Source organism: Sander vitreus, chromosome 12 (genome assembly GCF_031162955.1).
Source record: "Sander vitreus isolate 19-12246 chromosome 12, sanVit1, whole genome shotgun sequence".
Lineage (NCBI taxonomy): Eukaryota > Metazoa > Chordata > Actinopteri > Perciformes > Percidae > Sander > Sander vitreus.
Genome location: NC_135866.1, coordinates 29,743,551 through 29,751,050, shown reverse-complemented (window position 1 = coordinate 29,751,050; position 7,500 = coordinate 29,743,551). Strand labels below are relative to the sequence as shown.

The window sequence follows — 7,500 nt, the reverse complement described above, 5'->3', positions numbered from 1 at the left end:
TGACGTATTTGTCTGTGAAGCATGCCGCTCTGACACTTTCATGCCTCGGCTCGCTGTTGAGACGCTGGCGGTTTCCTCTTTATTACCAAACGCTGCAGGAAAAAGCTGCGTTAGTTCTTCTGTTCTTCCTGAAACACATATTTTTGTAGACTCACCATTTTTTCCCCCCAGCAGCAGCAGCAGTAGAGCAGTGCTTTCCTTAGCTTTGTAAAAGACTTAGGTGTGCGTATTTGGCGGGGGATTTAGGCGTCCTTCCTCAAGAAAATGTGACGTTTTTCCAATAAAAAAAAAAGCATTTTTCCCCCCATACATTTTATGTCTCTCTGTGGGTTTTTGCCTCCAATTGTTGTCCGTTTGTGTCTCTTCTTTGCTCATTTGTGTTTCCTTTGGGGTTGTTTTGCGTCTCTGTTATTTGGCATCTCTTTGTAGTCGCTTTGTGTCCTTTTTTCTGAAACGTTGGAGAAAAAGCTTAAAGACTAAACTTCAAGCTGAAGAAGTCCATCAACAATTATTATTTTCTTTTAGTTACTAGAGCTGCAAGATATCAGGAAAATATGTGATATGCGATAACATTGTTGCATATCCCGATAACGATATTACTTAATGCGATAAATGGATATTACAGTGTACTCAGTTCTGCATTTCTGCTGCCTTCAAAATGCTGCTAAAATACCAGAAACTGCTTGTTGAATTTAAAACAAAGGAAATCATTTCCAACATTATTTTATTGAACAAATTAAACATTGAGTTGAATATAAAAGGCAGCACTAAAAGGAATGACAGTGACATTATAAAGTGCAGTTTTCTACTAACACAATAAGTTTGGACACACCTCATTCAATGCGTTTCCTTTATTTTCATGACTATTTACATTGTAGATTCTCACTGAAGGCATCAAAACTATGAATGAACACGTGGAATTATGTACTTAACAAAAAAGTGTGAAATAACTGAAAACATGTCTTATATTCTAGTTTCTTCAAAGTAGCCCCCCTTTGCTCTGATTACTGCTTTGCACACTCTTGGCATTCTCTTGATGAGCTTCAAGAGGTAGTCACCTGAAATGGTTTTCCAACAGTCTTGAAGGAGTTCCCAGAGATGCTGAGCTCTTGTTGGCCCTTTTGCCTTCATTCTGCGGTCCAGCTCACCCCAAACCATCTTGATTTGGTTCAGGTCCGGTGACTGTGGAGGCCAGGTCATCTGGCGCAGCACTCCACCACTCTCCTTCTTGGTCAAATAGCCCTTACACAGCCTGGAGGTGTGTTTGGGGTCATTGTCCTGTTGAAAAATAAATGATGGTCCAACTAAACGCAAACCGGATGGGATGGCATGTCGCTGCAGGATGCTGAGGTAGCCATGCTGGTTCAGTATGCCTTCAATTTTGAATAAATCCCCAACAGTGTCACCAGCAAAGCACCCCCACACCATCACACCTCCTCCTCCATGCTTCACGGTGGGAACCAGGCACGTAGAATCCATCCGTTCACCTTTTCTGCGTCGCACAAAGACACGGCGGTTGGAACCAAAGATCTCAAATTTGGACTCATCAGACCAAAACACAGATTTCCACTGGTCTAATGTCCATTCCTTGTGTTTCTTGGCCCAAACAAATCTCTTCTGCTTGTTGCCTCTCCTTTGCAGTAGTTTCCTAGCAGCTATTTGACCATGAAGGCCTGATTCGCGCAGTCTCCTCTTAACAGTTGTTCTAGAGATGTGTCTGCTGCTAGAACTCTGTGTGGCATTCATCTGGTCTCTAATCTGAGCTGCTGTTAACTTGTGATTTCTGAGGCTGGTGACTCGGATGAACTTATCCTCAGCAGCAGAGGTGACTCTTGGTCTTCCTTGCCTGGGGCGGTCCTCATGTGCAGCAGGCGAGCATTATAACGTGTGTTCCAAAGTGACCACGTTTGTCTCTGAAGTAAAGGCTGGACTACAATAGAGCTGTTTGGAGCAGTTTGTGAACAGTGTTTTCTGTTGGAGATGGTAAGTCCCTTTGGGGGGGACTTTGGGCTTTTTCACTTTGTAAACCTATAACATGCACAAAAAGATATATTACACAATAAAGGAAAGGGGGAAAAGCCAAAAAGCATAATATGAGCACTTTAAACAAACTCCCTCCTCTCTCCTGTCAGACCTTGCTGGCTCTGGTTTCCGGCACGGGCGACGGCTCGCAGTGAATTAAATGTAATCTCAGGTAACATCATGAGTCCTACTTTCAGTCAGTCACAGGTGCAAAGACATGCAATGACTCTTCACATATAAAGGAAGAAATTCTGTTCTCTTTAACGATTAATCGCTTATCAAACTAGTTGGTGATTATTTTTCTGTCGATTGACTAATTGTTGCAGATCTAACAATGTATCAATAAAACTGGCAAAGCCGAGGTGGAGGAACACGAAGGAAGCTCCCGTGAGAACAGACCTCGTTACCATATTGCTGCGGTGTCGATATTAAACACTGATCATCAGCACAGGACACAACGGACCAGCTGGCTCTGTTTGTCGTTTCACTGCAGCAGGAAGAGCGATCAGCTGTGTGTTTACGAGTGTTTCCATTTAACAGCAAATGGGAAAGCTGTCCTAGACATTAACAGGCTCGGATCGCAAATCCAGAACCTCTTTAAAATTGATGCCACGGACTTGGACCGAACTCAAAAAGGGTTGATGTTGGACAGTTATGTCTAGAGATGGGTTCACAACCATTGTGTTGTCTTCCCGTCAAAGATCCATTTGTTGGAGGACAACAAATGGATCTTTGACGGGAAGGGGATGATCTGATATTGATTAATAAAATCCAGAAATCAATCTTTTAATACTTGCATTTTCAACATGGATGTAAGCAGTGAATGTTAAAATGTTACCAGCCACTCAATAGATTAACATTGTTGTGTTTTTGGCTGGTGAGTGAAGAAAATCTAGCAGCCACGTGCATATTTTACCAGCATTTGGCTGGTAAAATATGGTGCTGGTTTTAAACCCTGGATGTTTGAGTAAAAAGTACTATTTACCCTCCTGTTGTCCTCTGGTCAGATTTGACCCATTTTCAAAAAGTTTCTATATCAGAAATGTGGGTTTCTTTCATCCAAATTGTCAAAAGAAATAACGTGGATGTTTCTCTTCACAAGTAAAATAAATGATCAGTTCACTACTTTCATTGAATTAGGGTGTTTTTATAAAATTTTATAGCATTTGATGAAAAGAATTGATAAAAAAAATATAAAAATATTGGGAAAAGAAATCAAATCGACAAAGACATCGAAAAAAATCGCAAAGAACGTGACAAATGTCGTAAAAATGTGGTAAAAAAACCCAGCAAACGTGAAAAAAAGCGCAGAATCAAATCGACAAAAACACTTGGAAAAAGCGACCAAAGGGTTTAAAATTTTGACCCAGAACAACAAAACGTTGCATGGTCGATGGGGAAGACAGCACAAGGGTTAAACAGACTTGTTGGGGGTTAGTTCTAGATGTAAACATGAACCTGGTGCATTTCTTTAACCTTTATTTATCCAGGTCAGTCGTCGGTCAACTCCTCATTTGCAACGACGACCTGATCACATTCAAACAGTTCCACATTCATACCTGGAAGCTGCCCGGTACAACCACAGTCTGATCTGATCACATTCATACCTGGAAGCTGCCCGGTACAACCACAGTCTGATCTGCTGGCCACTGAGCAGCTCCACTGGAGCGGATGGGGTTAAGGCAAAACAGACTATTTTAAGATTATTTTTTGGGCATTTTTAGGCCTTTATTGACAGGACAGCTGAAGACATGAAAGGGGAGAGAGAGGGGGGGATGACATGCAGCAAAGGGCCACAGGTCAGAGTCAAACCCGGGTCCTCTGCGTCGAGGAGTAAACCTCTGTATATGGGCGCCCGCTCTACCAACTGAGCTATCCGGGCGCCCACAGGCCATCTATTTTTGTTAAAATGTTCTGGATTATCACTTAACTTGTCATGATTGAGTGGCAACAGGAAACTCAGTGTGTGTGTTTATAGCTTTTGGTGCAGAAATGTTTCCAGTGACAGCATCTTTATTCTTGATGAACTGGTCATATTCAGTTGTATAAATATCCAAACAAAGGAGGTCTCATTTACAAGGTTCCCTCTGTGGCGGAGCTTCACCACGACAGTCTGTTTGCATTAACCAGTCGTGGACTCACTTCCTAATGGACTCTCTGTGGTTGTGGTCATTTAGCGTAATGACATTTATCTTCTACAAACGATGCTCCAGTGGGAGAGTCATTCAGTGCTGCCGCATAGAGAAGTGAAATGCAACATTAGGTAACTGGAGAGGTGCCAGTTCACATCCTGTATTTGGGGTGTAACAACAACAGTATGTCAACATTTTATTTCCTCCAATGAGGGGAGGCAGCATGTCTTGGAGACGTTCAGGATGCTAACCTGCTTGGACAACATCCTCTCATCACCCCAGCAATCGAGAATTATTTATTATTTCCAAATAGTTATTTATGTCATCTTGTAAAAAATTGTCTTTTTTTCCATATCACAGGATATGTTGTGCAGCCCTACATCCAAGGCACCAAGGCGTTTTAATTCCAGTTTCTCCTCCAAAGGGTTCAAACCTGTGCTCGAGTATCAAATCCACCTTGATCATTTTTCAAGTTTGCTAGCGACGATAAAACAATATCCCCTCTTCGCTCTTCTTGCCGACTGTTGGCGCCGCGCCAGACAGCCAATCATATCTGAGATATGAAATGACGCTGTCGTGGGGCTACGGGATTTGATTTGATGATTTCGTAATCCCCGCATTTTCGTTGCAAAAAAAGTCCCAGATATCTTAGCAGAAAGTTGAAAAATGTTGCGTTACTTCACACAAGAGCAGCTGTTTCCCCCTGTTGCCATGGGAGCGTTATGAAGTGACGTAATTACGCGACGTGAACGTCATCTAAAAGCTGCAAACCCCGCGATGAAGCCACGATGGAACCACAGTTTTTGCAAGTTCCCGCAATTTCATCGCATACAATTGCATAAATACCCCGCTTATTCCATCGCATTTTTTAAGAAAACGTGACGCATAATCAAGGATTTTTGCCCGCAACAATCACAAAAAAACATTTTTCTGGAAGGACGGATTAAACACACTAACACACAGCATGCGTATTAATAATTCCCCACGTACAACGCACATTGCATTGTGTGAGAGGGGCTTGCCCCACTCTGACACATTCAGGCTGCCGTAGTCTACCACGAAAATGGGATAACGCCGTCTGAAGCAGCCATGCAGGGGTAGAATGTGAAATAAAATCCTACTACAAATAATATGCAATTCAGGAAGAAGACAATAAATGATAGATGATAATTATCTTGAATTAATTCTAGCATATCATTTGTTAGCATTTCTTTCCGTTGACAAGAGGTGAAGCTGTGCCCCACCTGCCCCTAATGACCAGCTGCCACTGGGTGCACTATATACATAATGTTAACACAAATGGGACATTTAACCCTTGCGTTGTCTTCCCGTCGACCGTGCAGTTTTTAGTTTTTCTGGGTTTTGGTCGTTTGTTTTTGACACTTGTATCACCATACCTGACGCTTTTGAAGCTTTTCCAGATATTTTTGTCCCTTTTTTACGACGTTTTTGAAGCTCTTTTCAACATTATTTCATCAATTGTTTTCGTTAAATGCTATACAATTGAATAAAGCATCCTAGTTCAATGAAAGTAGTGAACTGATCATTTATTTAACTTGTGAAGAGTGTCGTAAGGAACCATCCACGTTATTTCTTTTTGACAATTTGAAAGAAAACCCAAAAATTTCTGATATAGAAACTTTTTGAAACTGGGTCAAATTTGACCCGAGGACAACAGGAGGGATAAGTGACTCTCTGGATCGCTTTTTCTAGTCTGAATTGGCCTCTTGTCCTGCAGATGTCCACAATCAGCTCCTTTGTCTTTTTAATGTTCAACTAATGTTAAAAATAAAACTATTTCAAGTATTAGAAGTCAGGTTTTTCCTCCTGCAGCAAAGCATGTTTGGCTGTTGGAGAGCAGAGCATGCGGTTGCTCCGACAGTCTGAAGTTACATGTTCATTTAGGAGACACTCCCATGAGCTGGCTCCAAGCCCAGCTGCCGCTGCTGCTGCCAGATCCTGCATGGGACGGTGTCAAACTCCGCTTCAGACGCCAGTTCCATGTAAATCTGTAGCTGGTTATCTGCCTGATTTTACAAACCTAAAACAGAATGGACGTCTGTCAATGTCAAGCTCTTCCTATTGCCTACATTTATTTTCATGGGCGATTAATCTGCTCGATGGTGTTTTAAGCCCCCAACGTCGACTTCAAGGCAGGGCTGCAACGGTTGACTTCAAGGCACCTAACCTCAACCCTAACCCTAACCCTAACCATTGCCTAATCCTAGTGCCTTCCAGGCAGTGCAGACGATGTTGGGGGCTTAAAACACGAAACACAGATTCATCTGTGGATTGTTTTCTCGATTAATGGATTAGTTTGGTCCCTTTGGGGTGGACTTTGGGCTTTGTAAACTTATAACATGCACAAAAAAGATATGGCTATATAACGCAATAAAGGAAAGGGAAAAAGCCAAAAAGCATAATATGAGCACTTTAAATCCATCAAGCAGGAAGAAGGCTGTCTGTGCCGCTACGCGTGGCTTGCTTCTCCCAATGTCTTTTAAATGTTCTATCATGAAATAGCCAGTAAAATGCAGGCTTTCTAAGTAATTTTGAAGGAGAATGCCTTGGATTTTTTCTTTTTCTCTACATTCAATTGAATTCCCAACCCCAAAGAGCGCCTTCAAGCATTTGATTGAACTTCCGCACCCTGGACTTTTTTGTCTTTCCATCAAGCAGTTTGAGTTTTAGCAGAATACTGAAAGCAGCAGAACTGAAAACACTTTGTTTATGTATCGCAAGTAATATCATTATCACGATATTCAACAGCGCTATCACATATTGTCCTCATATCGTGCAGCTCTAGAGGTATCTTTCCATGCAGATTACGGCTGCTACTATTGATTATTTTCTATCGATTCATCCGTCGGTTATTTTCCCGATTAACTGATTAGTTGTTTGGTCTCTAAAATGTCAGAAAATGGTGAAAAATGTGGATCAGTGGTTCCCAAAGTCCAAGATGACGTCATCAAATGTCTTGTTTTGTCCACAACTCAAAGATATTCAGTTTACTGTCACAGAGGAAAAATATGACTCAAAGCGATTCATCGTTTATCAAAATAGTTGGCGATTCAATTTAATAGTTTACATCTAATCGATTCATCTTTGAAGCTCTATTGTGGCCTACGTTTATCTAATGAGAAATCGAATATGACTAAGCATGTTTTATTGCTGAATCGATGAAGGTGGTGAGCGTGGTTGGGTCTCTGCTGGGACTGCTGAGGGAACAGGAGTCAACCAGCTGTCAAAAAACACTTATCTGTGCAGAAAAAAATGAAGCCTTTCATGATGGGGGATCAGGAGTTGGTTATATAATTCAGCGGCGCCTGCAGGGTGTTAACACAGC

At 41.8% G+C, this 7,500-nt stretch overlaps 1 protein-coding gene across 1 annotated transcript in view; it reads left to right on the top strand.

Annotated features, from left to right (window-relative positions):
- The window catches only part of kcnq3 (potassium voltage-gated channel, KQT-like subfamily, member 3), a 138,982-nt gene that overhangs the window by 10,959 nt on the left and 120,523 nt on the right, over positions 1–7,500 (top strand). The gene's annotated exons all lie outside the window — the stretch shown is intronic.